Below are 20,083 nucleotides of genomic sequence, written 5' to 3' on the forward strand. Positions count from 1 at the left end.
CCACATTAGCAAAACATGAAAATTGAATCACTTTATTTGGACAGTGTTCAGCTGAGCAAACAATAAATATAAAAATCTGAGCAGTCATTCCTGGCACGTTTAAGTTTCTCACCAGCTTGTGGGGTCAGGTCAATACTCTTAAACGGTTGAAGGTTCCAGAGATCTTGCAAACTTGTTGAAACTGCACTAATTTTGCAAGAGCCCATGTCTAATGCTTAGTATCAATCACAAGTTAGACAAGTTAGACTTCATTAATACAGCCATAATTTTCTGGACTGTTTGTTACTTGTGCATATTTCCCTAAAGAGAATAGGGAATTAAATGTCTACAAAAGCTTGAAATAGTTTATATAATAAATCAGAATTTTTTATGTTTGCAAGTTCAATCCACAAGTTGCTTTAGAAGTGTATGAAATTCCTGTTCCAAAACTGAAATGCATTTTGAAATCTAAATGTACTTACTGCTGAGCTGCAAACTTAGGTTCTCAAAATATTTTATTCAGGCTGTTTTTATAAATGTATCATTTAGAGTTGTGGGTACATTAAAAAAAATAATCACCGAATTGTTGAATAATTTGGGTTGGAAGAAACTTTTAAAGGTCATCTAGTCCAACCCCCCTGCAATGAGCAGGGACATCTTCAACTAGATCAGGTTGCTCAAAGCCCCATCCAACCTGACCTTGAATGTTTCCAGGGATGGAGCATCTACTACCTCTCTGGGCAACCTGTTCCAATGTTTCACCACCCTCATCATAAAAACTTTCTTCCTTATAGCCATAGGTTCTGCTATAGTTCAAGTCAACCTCACTGTTAAAGTCCATCTCATCCTATGAAGATACTTCTATACAGAACTTCCACTGAAAACATAATACAATTGTTCATAGTTCACATAGTTAGGTCTTTATAGACTTGTAGCACTGCTTAATGAAAGACATATGCAAGCAAATTAAGTCTTTTTTTTCTGAACTTCACCTAATTTGACATTGAAAGTGTAAACTGAAAGCCTAAGATGAAAACTTAAAACTTGCATTTATAGAGCTGCCTAGGAGTTGCTTCTACTACAGCCCAAACCTAACATTTAACAATGGATCAATTATGAGAATATGTGGTCTTAACAATACATCAGATAATGAAGACTTAAAACTTTTAAAAGTAGTTCTGCAGTAGAACTAGTTTAACTACTTACCCCAGATAACTTTGTCCCCTTCTATCACGAGGCCAAGCTCACACATTCACCTCAATGATGGTACCTTTGGTAATTACACCCAGTATTGTATACAAAGAAGAAGAAGGATTCTTTTTTACATTGAGAACAGGTAGGCAGAAAGTAGCTTTAAGTTCAGCATGTACAATGTACCTTCTTGAAACATAAGCCCTGTTGCATAAAGAGTGTTAGAACAAGTTACTATTTGCTTTAAGCCCTCATGACTAATCTAGTTTAACACTTTTAGCATTGTGTCCTCAGCTTTATATGTTTTAAGAGACTGGGAAGAATGAAACACCTAGAATATAGAATGCTATCTGCCTACTACAGAATGCCAGATTTGTTTAAAAACCTGATTAATAACAAGATAAAGCTTTCTGTGTATATTTTCAGGATGCCAATTTTTAATAGTAGTACAAGCAGAATACTTGCTACTTCAGATGGCTTCTATTCCATGAAGAAATTAGGAGTTTATGGAAAAGCATTTAACAGTGCTAGTGGTTTTTAAGACTAGAAATTTTTCCTTTATTCTTGTAAAACTGAAAAACCTCTCACATACTGTAAAATATTAAATACCCATCTCTTATAACACTTTCTATCTAGTGACCTGTGCTTTGTAAAGAGGACTTCACCACTAAGTACCATAACCTTTTCTGTGTCAATAAAAATTTATCCAAGGCTCTGTGTAAGATGACTGTCAAAATAGTAATGAGGTATGATCCAACAGGCAGCCTGTATAGTGATTCTGTTGATTCCTGTAAGGAAACAGGAACAGGTATTTATAGAAAAACTACACTATCTTAGTGAATCTAATTTTTCCTCCTGTGCACTGCCAGGAAGCTAGAGCCCATATGCTCTTCCTGCAGTCGTGTAAGAAAAGACCAGGCTGGAGGCATAGCATTTCCCTTGCATACGGTCACCTCTGCTTCAAGCTTACTTAACAAGCCACAAGGAGGGAGTTCTGGAGTCCTAGGACAGAGTTGGCTTCTGCAGCTGACAGAATCAGAGCAGCTTGAAAAAGACATAAGCTTCCAATTTTAAAAACTATTCAAAGTGCCTCTGCTAAAGACCTTCCCATGCTAATTTGACAGCTCATAGCTTTAACTTACTGGCATCATCTGAGTTATGGGAGTAAGAGTTGAGATACTTCAATACAGATTGTGACTGCAGGGGCATCTCCCCACCCTCAGGCTATTCTAAGTTTATATTTCTGCAAGGAAACTAATAAGAATGTTCTACATCAGTAGTAATCCAGTGCATTATCATAGAAGAAAGTTTCCTTACCACAGGATCTCAAAGCAGTAAGTCTAAAGAATTATTCCTTAAATGTTCTTTAAGTCTCAAGAACATTACCATTGGTTGAATGAATCATTTGTATTTAAGAGGCTTCCTAGTAAAGCCATCTCAAATAAACCAAACTTTTGTAACCGTTCTCTTCCAGGCCGCTTTCTTTCTCTTTCCTGTATGAATCACTTTTGAAACTTGTTTCTCCTGTGTGTTTCTGCACAGACCTTTGGAACAGGAAGCTCCTATTTCCCTGGGGGAGGGGGAGATAAGAAAAAGTCAACAGTCTTACATGCAGCACTGATACATGAAAGGGGACAACCAAAGCATAAAATAAAATTTCCCTAAAGAGTAGTGGTAGACATACTTTTTATACAACTTATAGCTACTTATTTTAACTAGCATTTAAAGTTATGAAAGATCAAGATATTGCATATGCTTACTTTGTCCTAGATTGTTCAATTATTCAGGGTTTCAGGTTTTGTACAATATCAATATTTAGAGTTTGCTTGTAGACTGTAAGTCACCTCAGCATCAGCAACACAAAGTGGTCATTGGCACAAGTAATAGTAAGCATCTGAATTTTATTACAGTTACTTACAGCTTTGCCTTTCCTTTCCTTTCCTTTCCTTTCCTTTCCTTTCCTTTCCTTTCCTTTCCTTTCCTTTCCTTTCTTTCCTTTCCTTTCCTTTCCTTTCCTTTCCTTTCCTTTCCTTTCCTTTCCTTTCCTTTCCTTTCCTTTCCTTTCCTTTCCTTTCCTTTCCTTTCCTTTCCTTTCCTTTCCTTTCCCTTCCCTTCCTTCCCTTCCCTTCCCTTCCCTTCCCTTCCTTCCCTTCCCTTCCCTTCCCTTCCCTTCCCTTCCCTTCCCTTCCCTTCCCTTCCCTTCCCTTCCCTTCCTTCCCTTCCTTCCCTTCCCTTCCTTCCTTCCCTTCCCTTCCCTTTCCCTTCCTTCCCTTCCCTTCTCTTCTCTTCTCTTCCTCTTCTTCTCTTCTCCTTCTCTTCTCTTCTCTTCTCTTCTCTTCTCTTCTCTTCTCTTCTCTTCTCTTCTCTTCTCTTCTCTTCTCTTCTCTCTTTCTCTTCTCTTCTCTTCTCTTCTCTTCTCTTCTCTTCTCTTCTCTTCTCTTCTCTTCTCTTCTCTTCTCTTCTCTTCTCTTCTCTTCTCTTCTCTCATGTTAGAGAGAACCTTAGCCCAGGACTGGTCCTCTCTGTCCAGCAGGTATGCTGGTACAGCTCCTTTAGGTGTTTTTTTTCATCATTCTTTTCCTTTGTACTTCTCTTTTCATGCATTTTAATGCTGCAAGGAAAGAAACCCAGTATTTTCTTTAAAACCCACTCAGTATTAAGCACATTTTTATATATGATATCCTTTTAACTTAGCTTGTACCTGCTCAAAATTTTCTTTTAAAAGAGATATTTGAAAACAAGTACATATTTATGCTTAAGGAATAATCCTAAGTACTTTTCAAGATAAACAATTTCATTTAATTTAACAACTGACAGACTACACAGTGCATAAAAGCTTGTCAATTCCTATCAAGATAGGGACACGAGACATTCATCTTACTAAGTAATTTCTGAATGGCTTAAAACAAGCAGCTTAACTCTCAAAGCCAAGCACTTTGAGAGACAGTAGCCTTCCTCTCTGAAAAAAAAATAGCATGTTACTACTCTTCTGAGATTTGATGGCAATGCTTACAAATCTGAGGAACGTGTGTGTATGTGTGTAAAAGGGGTCATGTTTCATTAATTTTGAGGGCAGGGGGAGAGAAGACTGACAAACTAGTTAACAAACACAATACCTTTACAAGTAGCAGAGAAAAACAACTGTCTACTCTTGGAAAACAATGAAAACAACAAGGTGGATAGATATTAAGTTCATTAGCAATAAATGAATATTGCTAATATTCACAATGTAATGATAATAATATTTATATACAAGAATTATATTATTATATAATAATATAATCATATTATAGTAATTACAATAATATATTGTAAACATTATGATAAATTGTGGGGATTCTAAAGGATTTCCTGCTGGGAAATCGGCATGTGAGCAATCCTGCATATGAGCAAGACTGGCAAAGCCTCAGCTTCGGCGAGGATGTGACGAGGAGATGACCCTGGAAGAATGAGGAAGAACCCAGGAAGTTAAACAACTTCAGGGTGTGGGTCTGGGCAGAGAAGAAGTTTGTACAATGTCGAGGTGGCAGTTCTCAGCCAATCAGAAGAGAGCTTAAGGAGCATGTGCAAAGCTAACTGTCCAATCAGAAAGAATTATACCATGTGATTGTATCTTGTGATTTTCACCTGCATTATAAAAGGCTTGTCCACCATAATAAAGTAGGCATTGCATAATCACTGTGTGATCATGTGCATAGCTCCCACAATAAATTATTAATAACAAATTATAAATAAATTCTAATAATATAATAATATAATATTGTCAATAGCTTGATATTGTAATTTATCCTGGAAGACAAGCCTCATGTTCTGCTCAAACACTGTGTTACTGTACTTTTTCTATTAACACAAGTTTAAAAAACACCTGTTGCCTCTCACTACACTAATACAGCTGTCACTGTAAAAACCTTGAGTAAATACATTCATATTTTTTGGTCATAATTACATCAGTCATCACTACTGCTAATTATCACTTATCTTAAGGAATGCTTTTAGGTGCAGAATTGTTAACTGCTAATGGTAAACATCCATTAAGAGAGGAAGTCAGAAATGTCTTCATTGTGACAAAACCCACTTTCTCCTACAAACTGAGTGCTATTTAAAAGTATAATGTATGACTCAAGTAATAAGTAGTTCTTTATAAATATATTAACATCTAATCTCATCCTTCAAATGTAAGGATGACTGGACAGTGTCAGAGATGAGGCAGGTACTCACATCTTCTTTATCTGAATCTTCTCAGCATGCCGGTGCTTGTGGTAGAGCTTGGCCCTCAGCTTGATCATCTTCTTGGCCTTCCTGGACTACTTGTGAGCCTTGCGGCCTTCCTTATTCTCCTCTTGTGGTAGTCCAGGCAGTAGCCATAGTGCTCACGGTGCAGCTCAATGTACTCATTCTGCGGCTGTGTGCACAAGAAGCGCGGTGAGCAGGTAATGGCAGCTGAGGTCAGCGCTGCCCTGTCACCCAGGCCCCGCGCTGCTGGGACACGCCGCGGGAGCCTGAGTAGGCCTCAGCGTGACAGTGGCACCCTTAGTGTGGGACAACAGGGCCATCTCAGCTGCCTTCACCCTCCCCTGCCCCATCACCCCCATCTCGGCCTCCACCACTGCGACAGCAACGGCCCCACAACACCTCCCCATGCTCTGTCAACCCAGCAGCCTCCTCCACAGTGAAAAGGGTGGGTAAGCTGAGAAGTGGCCCTGGCTGGAAATGCTCCCTCATGGCACTTTGGTTCCTCCTAGCAGAGAGGTGGTGGTCCACATACCTTGAGGGTTTCGCTCCTGCCTTCGCAGGACCAGGAAAAGGAAAAAACGAAATGGGAAAGGCTGGGGCTGTCAGGTTCGGGTGGGAGTATGGAACTTGGAGCGGTTAGGTGGTGGGGCCCATGGGAAAAGGAAGAATGAGCATGCCTTCTAGCAGCATGTAGTACCGTTACTGTCCTGGCTAGGGCTGGGCCTGTGCCCATCACAGCCCCTAGATGCCTTTCTGCTCTGTAAGCCAAGGTTTGGCCTTTTTAAAGTTCCTCATCTAGAGGTAAAAGATAATGTAGGGGCCAGCTGAGTAATGCGCAAGTGGTTCGTAATACGTCAGGTAGGGGAATGTAAGTTTGCAAGGCATCGTTTGCATAACTGGGGAACGGCCGCCTGGGCCACTTATGGAGCTCAGTGAGGTGGACTTATAATTGATAGTGTGAAGGCACTACTTCTTTTCCTGCTTTCTTGTGTAGCAAACTATAGCAGTGACTGTAGAAAATGGATATTTGGCTCATAAGATGAGGGGGTGGAAGTGAGCCATATGCAAGTTTCCTTTATCGTGAAACTCTACCATGAAGCATAAAATCAGTAGAATTGTATATTGCTGGCTCCTTAAATAAGCAGGAATCAGCTAGGAATATTTCTGAAGCTTCTGCACTTGGGCATTGTGTCACAGTGTTTTTGGCAATGCTTAAAAGCTTGTAGTATTTAATATTTTCTTTTATTTCTCCTCCAAAAGCTTACTTTTCCCTGATCCACCTCCTTTAAGATCAGAAGAGCTATTTATGCTTCACTGATTGGTAATCGGGACTCTAGAGCTTATTTGAGTGTGAGTGTAAACTGATGTTAAATTTTTTTGCTTTACTGGTTGTAAATTTCTTAGAGAAATATGTTTGGTGTTTTGTGGACATATAGTTATGCTGCATTTTTAAGGCTTAATAACATTATTTTTACAGATCTGACACTGATTTAACCTGCAAAGCAGTAACCTGAAAAACAGTAACCTGATCTAGCTTGAAAAACAATTAAGTTTCATGATTGATTTATGTGGAAGTAGTATAGTTACCTGCTTTCTGTCATAAACCTTTTGTACAATATTTACTTATCTTGGCAGGGAACAGCTTTAGAAACAGGAGCCAGAATACTGAGAATTATGAGGAAATCTTCAGTGAACACATTGAAGTTATCAAGTTGAGGTAAACTTTTTCCCAAATTTTGGTACTTTATCTGTGAGTGAAAGAAATATTCGGGTTACTCCGAGTAAACAATTTTATTTATTTTTTCATCTTTAGTTTAACAATTGTTATCCAAACAGAATACATAATTTCACGTTGGGATTGGGCTTCACATAAGTCAGAATGTGGAAGCTGGTCAACATTATAAAAACATTACTGAATAAAAAAAATTACTGCAGTAAAGGCAATGTTTTTGCTTTATGCAGAATCCATAACATCGGCATTATGGCCCACACTGATGTAGGGAAAATTACAATGACAGAGAGAATGCTATATTATTCTGGATACATAAGAACACTTGGCATTGTTTGTATTACTTTTTGTATTTCAGTAGCTTTGAGACATTTAATAGTACACAATAACATGCAATGCAGTTAGAGGTTGCTGGTAGAATGCTTAACGTAGAAGCCAGTTGTTTCAAAGTTGTGATGCAATATAATGAAATTCTAATGCACTTTATATTCTAAGGCAGTTGTACTTTGAGAGATCATAGATAAATATTTTTCTTTTACTTTTAGTGCATTATGATTTATTTCCCATTTAATTAGAGGTTCTCCTTGTTTTACATATTGTTAATTGGCCATTCTGGTAAAGCCATTTCTTCATTTCTTTTGACCTGTAAAGAAACCAGATTAACAAAAAGTAACCATTTCTTTTGAAAGCCATAGCACAAGAAGAATTCCTTGCTTCAACAACTCTCACAAAAATCTTCAAGATTGAAAGAGCCACAGCAGCCTCCATTTCTGCTACCTTTTGACCTTTTAAATTTAATTCCCTGTTCTCTACTGTGTATGAGAAGGTTAGAAGATGTTAGGTCTGTGGAGCAGTTGAACTTGGTGGCCTGTTTGAAAATGTGGAACTGCTCTTGTTAAAAATTTAAAAAAAACCAAACCCACAAACAAAACCAAACCTCTTACTTGTTTGTGTTTGTTTTTTTTTAAAAACTCAATTAACTTTTATTTACTAAATTTTAAAGTGTCAGGTTCCATAAAATAAGTACATCCAGTTTTTTTAAAACTGTTGTTTATTTATGATTTTGGACTTTGCTTTAATTTTTAAGTTTCTCACAGTGTTACCTAGGATTAAGAACAACAAAAAAGGTTGTTGGAATTGCAGAGCATTTGTTCCCTAGAAAGGGAGCCTGAGTAAACTAGCTGACATTATAATTCTATGAAAAAGGCTAGTTTTTCATAGCTTATACATATACAAAAGGGACAGTATTTCCAAATATCTCTCAGCATCCTTATTCCAAGACAACTTCAGCTTTTTAATTATTTGCATACCCACCTGTAATCCTGCTTCCTATTCACAGATGTTGATGATGGGGACACAGTGACAGATTTTATAGTACAAGAGCGAGAACATGGTATTACCATTCAGTCTGCTGCTGTTATGTTTGACTGGAAAGACTACAGAATCAATCTGACTGACACCCCAGGTACTACGCTTTAGCATTATTCACATTATTAGGAGAGAGTAGATGATGTGGGGTGTTGTAGAATGTAAGTCTTCATTTTAAATATGGTGCGATATTTAATTGGTTGAATTGCTGCAGTAAAAAGGCTTATATTGAGCTCTGTTCAGCTTTTCTTTTTAGTTTCCACACTAAATTGCTCTCAGATCTGTGATTGCAATATAACAATTGTCGGGGTCACCATTAGCCGGGGTCCTTATTTCTCCGTGCGGGAACAGAAATGACGCAACACCAATGTGATGATCAGGTCGTCCATCTTTTTTTTATTCCTTTTCTGGTTACATTTATATTCTACTAAGTTCCGTACACGCACTCATCTATCTTCTAATAGGCTACAGGTCATCTACACGCGCTGTTCACGCGCCTCTACAAGCATTTGCATTGGTTAATTGCAATTAGCACGTAAAGCCCAAAACTTGCCAAAACTCCCTTATCTCATACCCTGTTTTGCTCAGACTTGTGTGCTTTTGCTGACCACAGGTGTTTCTCACTTATCTGCTATCTTGTGTGTTTTTGCCAGCCTTATTTTGCTGGCCTTGTCTTCGTCCTTGCATTCTTCTGTCTGCACTAACTTTCTCCCAGCGCGGCCCAGACTCCTACATCTCCCCCTTTTTTTTTTTATTTTATTTGCTCAGCCAAACTTTGCAGCATCCTCTGCAAACATTGGAACAAGCAAGGAAGAATCAACATCAAAAGCAGCAATACCATCAGTACCATCAATGCTCCTTTGACCAATGTTTGTAACCAACCTCTCAGTCCGAGATCAATGAGCCAATCTGAAAAGGGGCCATGTCCCTCTGTAATATGTTTCATGTTATGTTGCATTTTCGCTAATCGTTGGTGTATGCTCTGCGAATGGTCAGACAAATTAAAGCAACACATTCCTTCAAAATCTTCACATCTATGCCCATGTGCCAATAATAAAAATCTACAGCAGCACGATTTTGCAAAGTAGCATGCCTAACACTATCAACATCAGTAAGCAGCGCACTCAGCATTTGCGAAGTTAGATTAAATTGCTTTTCACTCCAACATGCTAATCTACGTATGTATTTTCGCATTTCTGGCAGCCATTCCTTGCGGAAAGAAGAAAGAAGTAGCTATAACAGTGGCTAATGAAGATAGCCGCACCTTGTCGTTGCAGGTGTCGTCAAAGGTTCGAACAGATCCGCGTGATCTTATCCTTGTGCACCTGCCAACTTCGAGGAACGTTTATTCCAACACCACAGCTCCTATCCACGACCTTATTATTTTGCCTAATACATTGCAAAGCTAAGCGTTTACAAAGCTCAAAACTAATTTCTGCTAAAACTCTTTGCCCAAGATCTTCAATTAGGCTTAAAGCCCTAGAAAACGGCTGTTGTTCTCTAAAACTCTAATCTGTCCTTCTGTACTAACAGCTAATCGCTGATATACTGACCTACCTATAAAATCAGACAACCAATCTGCTTCGGTAAAAGATAATCTGGTCAGCACACAAGTGACATTTATACACACTTTCCCGATCATGCGCACGTGTGACTCTCCAAGTTGCCCTGTCACACCATGCACAATGTATAAAAACCCAAGGTCGACAGTTTAGACCATGTTCCGTACTAGCTGTGTCATGTTCTTCAAGCTGTTTTATGGTGAGCGGCTGTGTTCGAATAGCCGCATAAAATGACTGCAGGTTCGGTAAAAGACACAGAACTTCACTGTTCGCTGGATGTAGTGCCGTTAACAACGGCGTCAGGACCAAGTTCAATCGATGTTGGTGTCTCTGGAGTGCCTCGGGATGCAGGGTTGGTGTCGTCATTCTTTGCGATCCATGGTTTCACCCACTTTGCGGGGGCCCACTTGGGTGGATCACTACCTGTGGAAACACAAGCATAACCTCTTCCCCAAGTTAGCAACTGCATAGGTCCCTCCCATTGCCCAGATTGAGGGGAATACAATTGCACTTGAATTTTTTGAAAAGAATAATCATGCTTGTTTGTTTGCATATGTATTCACGCAGGCAGTTCATCTTGCCCTCCACGTATATTAAGCCAATTTAAAACAAATAATGTTTTTGCCAATATCTCATGAGGGGAACCCCCTGTCTCCCCCTGTTTTTTCAAAATAACAAGGTGATGTTTCAATATACGATGGGCGCGCTCAACGATTGCTTGCCCGGTAGAGTTGTGTGGTACTCCGTGGAGAAGCTGAATTCCCCAATGTTGTAAAAAGGCAGTGGTGGAGGCTGCCCGATATGCAGGACCATTATCAGTTTTAATTTTCTTTGGACACCCCATAACCGCAATCGCTTGCGTCCAATGTTGACGAGCTGCTGCTGCCGAGGCAGAAGCATGAGCAGAGGCCCATATAAATGAGGAACAGGTATCCACTGACACATGTAAGTAGCGAAGACGCCCAAAAGGCGGAAATACAGTGATATCAGTTTGCCAAACTTCCCGTGGCTGTAAGCCACGAGGATTCGCACCACCGTCCTGTAGCGGTGTGGGAGTGGCACAGTCTGGACAAGCAGCCACTATCGCCCGTGCTTGGGTCTTAGGGATGTTAAATTGCTTACGTAATGCAGTTGCAGACTGGTGAAAAAAGGCATGAGATTTGTAGGCTTCTTGAACAATGTTATGCGTGTCTGCTAAAGCGGCAACCAACTGATCAGCTTGAGCGTTGCCTTCTACAAGACCTCCAGGGAGCCTAGTATGGCTCTTTAGATGCATGCTAAAAACCCGATGCGTGCGATGATTAACAGTATTTCGTAAGTGGACGAAAGCCTGAAAAAGGGTGGGATTGTTCACATGTCCTAACAAGGCCCTTTCGATTCGTTGTACTACACCTGCCACATATAAAGAATCAGTCACAATGTTTAAATCTTGAATGATCCAGCGGTTAAGCACAGCAATCACAGCTTTAAGCTCCAAAATCTGTACAGATGTATCGCAAACAAAGCGTTCTGATTGCCATATTCCATTCTCCTGCCAAACAAATCCTGCCGTTTTGGTCTTGCTGCTGGCATCTGTAAATACTGTTAAAGCCTGTAAAGGTTGTCGACTAATGACAGGAACAGCAGTCATTGTTAAAGCAGTTTTAAATAGTGGATGCTTTGGATAATGGTTCTCAGTTTGATAGGATTTGTTCATCACAGCCAGCGAGAAGGACATAGATGATTCACACATAGCCTGAATTAGGTCCAGTGCATACGGCACAACTACTCGATCCGGTTCCTTTCCAGCAATAGATATTGCTCGCTGAACACCTTTTCGGATAATACTTGCTATCGCATCCACACGTGCTGTTATTGTTCTATGTCCTCTGGCTGATAAAAATAACCATTCGATAATTCTGAGGGGATTAGACTGTTGTTCACACCATTGTCCTAGAAAAGCTGATACTTCTGACTCTGTATTATATACAAACAATTGTAATGCTTGAGCAGGGTCAATACGAGCTGCAGAATTAACACTCAATTTCAGGGAAATATTATCCAGGGCGTGTTTAGCTGACGCTGTTAGAGACCTAGGTTCTTGAGGATTACAATTTCCTTGCAACAACTTAAATAAAGGCTGTAAATCTGTGTTAGTAATGCCACAAATACTGCGGATCCACTGAATATCTCCCACCAATTTCTGTAGATCATTTAATGTTTCCCCTTTCTGTACTATTGATAGCTTCTGTGGCCTAACAGTAGATTCAGTTAAAGTCATCCCTAGGTATTTCCATGGCTCAGTCCGTTGTACCTTTTCAGGGGCCACAACAAGTCCCATTATATTTAGAGCTTCTATCAGTTCTTGAATCAGTTCTTCAGAGATGGGTGTTTTTTGGCAAAGCAACAAATCATCCATATAGTGATACAAAATACAGTCGATATGATGTTCTCGAAAGGGTCGTAGAGCTAAATCCACATACCACTGACATATTGTGGGAGAATTTTTCATGCCCTGTGGTAACACTACCCAATGATATCTCTCAGAAGGTTTTGCTCTATTTGTAGAAGGGACAGAGAAGGCAAATTTTTCATAATCCTCTGGATGCAAAGGTATTGTAAAAAAACAATCTTTCAACTCAATAACCACAGTGTCCCAGCCCTGAGGGAGCATGGATGGATTGGGTAATCCTGGCTGAAGTGCTCCCATGTCCTGCAGAACTGCATTAACTGCTCGCAGATCTTGTAACAGTCTCCATTTTCCAGACTTCTTTTTGATGGTAAACACAGGTGTATTCCACAGACTGGTAGAAGGGACAAGGTGTCCAGCATTCAATTCTTCTTGCACGAGATCCCTTAAATGAGCGAGCTTCTCAGTTGGTAGCGGCCATTGCTCCACCCATACAGGAGTATCAGTTAACCAGCTCAGTTTTAAAACAGGACGGGGGTCGCTCGCTACAATGGCCGCCTCTAAAAAGGCGTTTGTAATACACATCCCCACTGAGACAAGACATCTCGCCCTAATAACCAGAGTGTCGTATGCAGTACATATGGTTTCACTTGTGCTCTGAGACCTTCTTTGTCATCTATAATGGTGACAAAATGTGCACTTTGCTGTGTAGGGGATGCTCCTCCAATTCCTACAACCATGTTGGATGCCATAATCAAAGGCCAAGAAGGTGGCCATGCAGCATATGGTATAATGGTGACATCAGCTCCAGTGTCAAGCGTGACTTGTTCAGAGCGGATCTTAACTCCATCATTCCCAAGTATTGTGACTGTTCTCATAGGCTTATTGTTGGTGATCAATTGTGAAAAGGCAACAGTCACTGGTCCAGTAGACCCAAATCCTTGATCGCCTCTTTCGCGATCTTGACTCTTAATAACATGTGCTCGAAACAGAATTAATTGAGCAATACGGTCACCTTGATGCAATGTGGCTGGAGGGTTTAGAATTCTCACCATTATCCCAATTTGTCCAGTATAATCAGAATCAATGAATCCAGGAATAATCATAATTCCTTGCTTCGGTGCCGAGGATCGTCCTATCAATAATGCACTAAGTCCATGTCCTAACGGTCCTGTAACTGCGGAAGGAACTACATGCACTGAATCATCTACTATTGTGACGTCGACTCCCACGGCCAAATCGAGGCCTGCACTTCCTCGGGTGGCTGCTGAGAGCTCGTCAAGGCAGCCGCCACTTGGGGGAATTTGAGTGTCTTGGCGCCCCCCGGAAAGGCGCTCTGCGAGGAGTTTCCCGGCAAGGGGCTCCCGTCTTTCTTGAATTTTGATCGACACTCGCTGGCCTTATGCCCAAATTTATCACATCGGTTACAGGTACCGGCACATGGCGCTGTTATGGTAGCTTTCTTTGCCTGAGGACATTGTCGCTTAAAATGATCAGGTTTACCACATAAAAAACATCCTTCCTTTTTCCTAGCATTTTTAAGTCCGGGATCTCCTTTTCCCTGACTTGTAACAGGTCTTAAAGCTGCAGCAAGGGCTCTTGCGTGGATAGTAGCCTTTTCTTGCTCCTCCAATAATGGTGGCAATCGTGAACATGCCTCAACCATCTGTGTCAGGCTAGCACCTCGTGGGAGACTGGCAATCACTTGTTGGCATCTTTGATTTGCATTTTGATATGCCAAATCTTTCCCCACCGCTGTTTTAGCATCAGGTGTAAGATTAGGTGCAGTATCCAGTGCCGCTTTCAATAGATCAATAAATTGCATATATGGCTCATCTGGCTTTTGCTTCACTTGATGATAAGGCAGTCTCAGTTTTCCAATTTGAGGCAGCTCTTGAAGCGCCTCTAAGGCCAGTGCCTGAGAGTGTTGTGTTATACGAGGGTGCAAGGCTGCCTGTGCTGCTCCATTACAATACTGTCCTGTCCCCATAAGTTGATCAAGTGTAACAAATCTTAAAGGATCATGTCCATCCAACTGATGGAGGTTGTTTACCATTGCAATCTCACATTTTTCCTGCCATCTTTCTTTAAACATCATAAAAGCAGTAGGGGGAAGGATAATCTCCAAAAGTGCTCTGATATCAGTCGGCACTAAATCTTGATTGCGAAAGAAGGATTGTATCACGGTCATAACTTGTTTGTTATCATACCCAAAGTCCATGACTGTTCTTTGTAACTGAGTCACAGTCTTCCAGTCAAATGGATGCCACACCCGCCGGTTCCCTTGCACGACAACTGGCATTGCCATGACACTAGGTGGCAGCATCTGCCCTTCTATAACTGCATGTTCAATCACCCCCTTCCATCTCTGCCCCACAGTATAATTAGGGTCCTGCGGGGGGGGGATGGATCAGGCGCGGGAGGACTGGATGCCGAAGAAGCAGCATTGTCTTCATGTCCTTTTCTTTCGTCTTTGCCCTGCAGCCATCCAGCAACCCGTTTTAATGGAGTCGTTGAACTAACTTCCCCTTCTCCGTTCTCTACCTGTTTATATTTTGCGTATGCTCGCCGTTCCTTTGATGTAAGCCCATTTCCAAATTTACCTCTCAGATAACTATCTGCCTCTTCTGGAGTCATCTCTCCGTCCTCTAACAGCTGCATTACCCAAGCTCTGGCTCTTTTTTCCTTCTCTCTCAATTTCTCCTCAGTAATCTGAGTCTCTTGTGGGGGTCTCTCAGAATTATTTTGCCCACCGGGCGCACCCCTAGCTTCTGGCCCACAGACGCTCTCTTCGACTGCTTTCAAACCATCCCTTATGGCTTGATGAGCCTTTCTATACGCCTCACGAATAGCCTGTTTGGCTGACCCACGGTCTAGCCGTTGCATTTCATCCAAAAGGTCAGACATTGCTTTCTCTTGTTCTTTTAACAGACTAGCAAGCTGTTCAGAATGAGGTTTAGGATAGACTGCTCGAGATGACTCATCATCCACATCCATAGGGAGCGGCACTTTAACTGGGTCTATGGAATTCGACAAAGTATCAGGAGGAGGTGAACCAGGCAAAGGTGGGGCAGAGGGCATTGTTGGCGGCACCCAGGGTTCGATCTCAATCCTAGGACCTGCCCAAAATTCCCTTTCTGACACGGGACACACAACTTTAGAGGACGCAGGCACACCATCAAATAACAAGTTCTTTTCCTCCTTCTCTTTCTCCTCCTTGTCACTCTCCTTCCACTCAGCGGCAGCAATTGTGCGAGCAGCGGCAGCAGCAACACAAGCCCGACCTTTCATTGCTTCCACTATCACTCGCACACTTCGATAAGTAGGTGCTAATTTTCTCGCTTCCTTGTTCCCTGCTTGAATCGATTCCCACAAATCAGTCCCAATAGATTTCCAAACTTCTTCATCATACAACTGATCAGTATTAGTGATTAATGTCCTACGTCTACACCAGAGAAGCAGCGTGGCTAAATCCCCTTCCTTGAGATCCACCTCTGTCTCCTCTGCGAGCTGCATCAAAGTTCGAACTGCAGCCTTTTCTGTCGCTGATGCAGCGAGCCCCATGCTGTCGGTATCTAAGCCCCTACTATCCCGGCTTAGCGCGGATCCGCTCCTGCCTCTCTCGGGCAGCCCGGCTTACCTCTGATAACGCCGGCCGACAGCCCCCGCCTTCCTCCGGCTTCTGTTCAGACGATTCTATCAGAATCAGCAACGATTCTATCATGTCGTAAATCACGTCGATAGTAAATCACTCCCATTGATAGCAGGTCACATCAGCATGCCGGCACGTCAGCACGTCGGCACGTTGGCACGTCGGGGTCACCATTTATTGGGGTCACCATTAGCCGGGGTCCTTATTTCTCCGTGCGGGAACAGAAACGACGCAACACCAATGTGATGATCAGGTCGTCCATCTTTTTTTTTTATTCCAATCCTGGTTACATTTATATCCTACTAAGTTCCGTACACGCACTCATCTATCTTCTAATAGGCTACAGGTCATCTACACGCGCTGTTCACGCACCTCTACAAGCATTTGCATTGGTTAATTGCAATTAGCACGTAAAGCCCAAAACTTGCCAAAACTCCCTTATCTCATACCCTGTTTTGCTCAGACTTGTGTGCTTTTGCTGACCACAGGTGTTTCTCACTTATCTGCTATCTTGTGTGTTTTTGCCAGCCTTATTTTGCTGGCCTTGTCTTCGTCCTTGCATTCTTCTGCCTGCACTTTCTCCCAGCGCGGCCCAGACTCCTACAAACAATCTTGTGTGTTTCAAGGACTGATGGGTATATTTCTCTGAAAGTGAAGACAAGGTTGTTTTGACACAATTTTAAAAAAATTTAAAAAAAAAACAACAATAATTGTAATGACCTGTTGATGTTGCCTGTTTGAATTATGACTGTATAAAGGGAAGATTGGTTTTTAGATCATGTGGACTTTACAGTGGATGTTGAGTGTTACTTGAGAAACCTGGATGGAGCAGTAGCAGTGTTTGATGCTTCAGCTGGTGTTGAGGTAAAAATAACTGGTAGCGTATTTCTGTCTGATGACTTAAATCAGTGTCATGGTTTAACTCCAGCCAGCAATTAAGTACCACACAGCTGCTCACTCACTCCTCCCCCCTCCCAGTGGGATGGGGAAGAGAATAGAAAAACAAAAGTAAAGCTTGTGGGTTGAGATTAGAACTGTTTAATAACTGAAGTAGAATAAAATATAATAATAATAATAGTAATTAAAAGGAATATAACAAAAAGAGAGAGAGAAATAAAACCCAAGAAAAGACAAGTGATACACAATGGAATTGCTCACCATCTGCTGACAGATGCCCAGACAGTCCCTCCTGGCCAACCCCCCCCAGTTTCTATACTGAGCATGACATCCTAGGGTATGGAATATCCCTTTGGCTAGTTTGGGTCAGCTGTTCTGGCCATGCTCCCTCCCAGCTTCTTGTGCACCTGCTTGCTGGCAGAGCATGGGAAACTGAAAAATCCTTAACTTAGGATAAGCACTACTTAGCAACAACTAAAACATCGGTGTGTTATCAGCATTATTCTCACATCGAATCCAAAACACAGCACTGTACCAGCTACTAGGAAGAAAATTAACTCTATCCCAGCTGAAACCAGGACAATCAGACTGAAATAATAATAATAATACAGAGATGTTGCTCTGCATTATCTCTTTTGATATTTTGATCAAAATTTGGCTTCAGGAAGCTGAGCATTTAATTTCAAGTCATGTGGTATACAGGGATTTCAATGGTAATAAGAGGCAAATAAGGGGGATTCCCATTCAAGTCTGGTGGTTTTTTTGTTGTTTTGTTGCCATGCTTTACAATCATTGATTGAGATGAATGCTTCTGACTAGCTCCACCAGATTAATATCTATTCATTTCTTATTTTCAGATTTCATGTAGAAAATTAGTCATTTTCAGCCAGAATTTCTCCTTCCCCAATTGGAGCATAGTGCAGAAAAGGTGGAGGCAAGCTGGAATTTGACTTTATAGCATGAGATGCTTGAGTAGTTCAATCCTGTAGAAAAGCTACATGTTGTGAAATCACTCTGTTCCACGGGACATCCCTTTTTCCTAGATGAGGGATGAGACAACTGTTGATCAGTGTGAGTCACATTGTTTAACATGCTATTGGAAAACATTAGGTATATGAACCTCCACTGAGTAACACCCCCCACCCCTAGCAACAAAACAATCAGAGCTGCTTGCGTTTTTTTCTAAAAATGTGTAGGAAATTCTTGCATTATTTCTATGTATTGATAAGAGAGTATTTTTTAATCTGAACTGATTTTCATATATACCAGTTTTAATTTTCAAATAAAAATGAGTATCAGAAATGACTCAGCAGTACACAAATTATTAGCAAAACCACAGTAGTTTTTAGTGTTATATGTGTAGCCACACAAATGCTTGCCTATGTGTGCTTAAGTATCTTGGCAATAAAGTCTTAAGTCTCTACATTACTGAGTTCTTTCTGTATATATCCCCTGTAATTCTTAGTCTCTCTCCATGTTTCCTTGCCAATATGCCTGTATGCCCTTAGTGGAGGAGGGGGAACAATGACAGCTAAGAGAAGAGGTGAGACAAAGCTGCTTGCATAGTTCATCTATGTTGCTAGATACGGGACTGTCACAACACATTCAGCACAGTTCCTTTCTGTACTCTGAACTCGGTCCCTCAGCAGTACTGTGGAGTGTATAGTTCAGCTATTGGCACTAATGTTTTCATTTTGTCCTTTGCTTTAGGCCCAAACTCTGACAGTGTGGAGACAAATGGACAAACATCAGATACCACAAATTTGCTTTTTGAACGAGATGGACAAAAACAGGGAAAGGTATTTAGACAGTTATTTTAATCATTGTTAAAAACTTTGTAAGAGAATGTATCTAATCAAGTTAAAGTTATTCTGTTAAGCATAGAGCAAGCTAATTATGTGAATACTTACTATATACATCTTTGATTATGCAGATGCATATTTTTGTGTAATTGTAGGAGTAATTTTTGCAGTAAATAAGAAATGGGAAACCTATCTTACTATATCATTGAGTTTTGTGTAGCTTAGTATCTGTTGTTTTAATATAGTTTTACATATGCTGTTGAGAGTATCAAACAAAAGTTGAAGACAAAACCTTTGCTTTTGCAGGTAAACTTAGAAATTAAATGTTTATCTGCTTTCTTTTGAATGAAACTCCTTTCTTAATTTTTTGCAGCTGTCTAAAATCTCTATTCTATTTGCAGTTGCCCATTGGGGAAGCCAAGATTTTCAGAGGACTGGTTGATGTTGTGACTAAGGAACAAATAATTTTGAAACCTACTTCTGATTTGGATGATGGGAAAAATTTTGAGCAAAAGCCACCGCTGGAGGCTGATGATCCCAACCTGTTCCAAGAAGTCCAGGATGCCAGAAATACCTTAATAGAACAAGTAAAGTTCTAAAGTAAATACATAATATATATTTACTGTTATTTAGAACAGTAGAAAAAAATAGAACTTCTGGAGTTGTCTGGTGCAGTGACCTGCTCAAAACAGGGCTAACTTCAGCATTAGATCATGTTGCTCAGGGCCTTGTCTGGTTGAGTTTTCAAGTCTCTAAGGATGGAGATTACAATCTTTCTGGGCAGCCTGTCCCAGTGATTGATCATCCTTGTAGTGAAGCATTATTTCTTTTTCTCCAACAGGAATTTCCCATGCTGCAACATGTGACAGTGCCTCTTGTCCTTTTCTTGTGTGCCTCTGAGAAGAATCTGGCTCCATTTTCCCTGAAAAAGGCCCAACACCACCATTTCAAGTAGTAGGAGACAGCAAAGTTGGTGGTGCCTCTGTGAAAACATATTTAAGAAATGGTAAAATGATGCACATCAGTGTGAGGAGCAGGGGGGAAGTGTGAGAAACAATTCTGCAAACACCAAGGACAGAGGGGGAGGAGATACTCCAGGTGACAGACCACATATTCCCCTGCAGCCTGTGGAGGATCCCATGCCAGAGCAGGTAGATATTTCCTGAAGGAACTGTGGCCCATGGAGAATCGACAGTAGAGCAGGATTTTCTTGAAGGCTGCAGCCTGTGCAGAGGACCCATGTGAAGAGGGAGGAGTTGTCATGGATGAAAGCATTAACAC

The 20,083-nt window shown here is 41.0% G+C and overlaps 1 long non-coding RNA gene and 1 pseudogene across 1 annotated transcript; one reads left to right on the forward strand and one right to left on the reverse strand.

Annotated features, from left to right (window-relative positions):
• Positions 1-232: 232 nt before the first annotated feature.
• LOC141917619 (ribosome biogenesis protein NSA2 homolog) lies at positions 233-5,762 on the reverse strand (annotated as a pseudogene).
• A 1,292-nt stretch (positions 5,763-7,054) lies between these two features.
• LOC141917678 (uncharacterized) lies at positions 7,055-19,268 on the forward strand. The gene is made up of 4 exons (XR_012621400.1): positions 7,055-7,120; positions 8,472-8,597; positions 18,711-18,799; positions 19,204-19,268. It is a non-coding gene; the product is annotated as an uncharacterized LOC141917678 (long non-coding RNA).
• Positions 19,269-20,083: the final 815 nt, after the last annotated feature.

The sequence above is a fragment of the Strix aluco genome, chromosome W (genome assembly GCF_031877795.1).
Source record: "Strix aluco isolate bStrAlu1 chromosome W, bStrAlu1.hap1, whole genome shotgun sequence".
Lineage (NCBI taxonomy): Eukaryota > Metazoa > Chordata > Aves > Strigiformes > Strigidae > Strix > Strix aluco.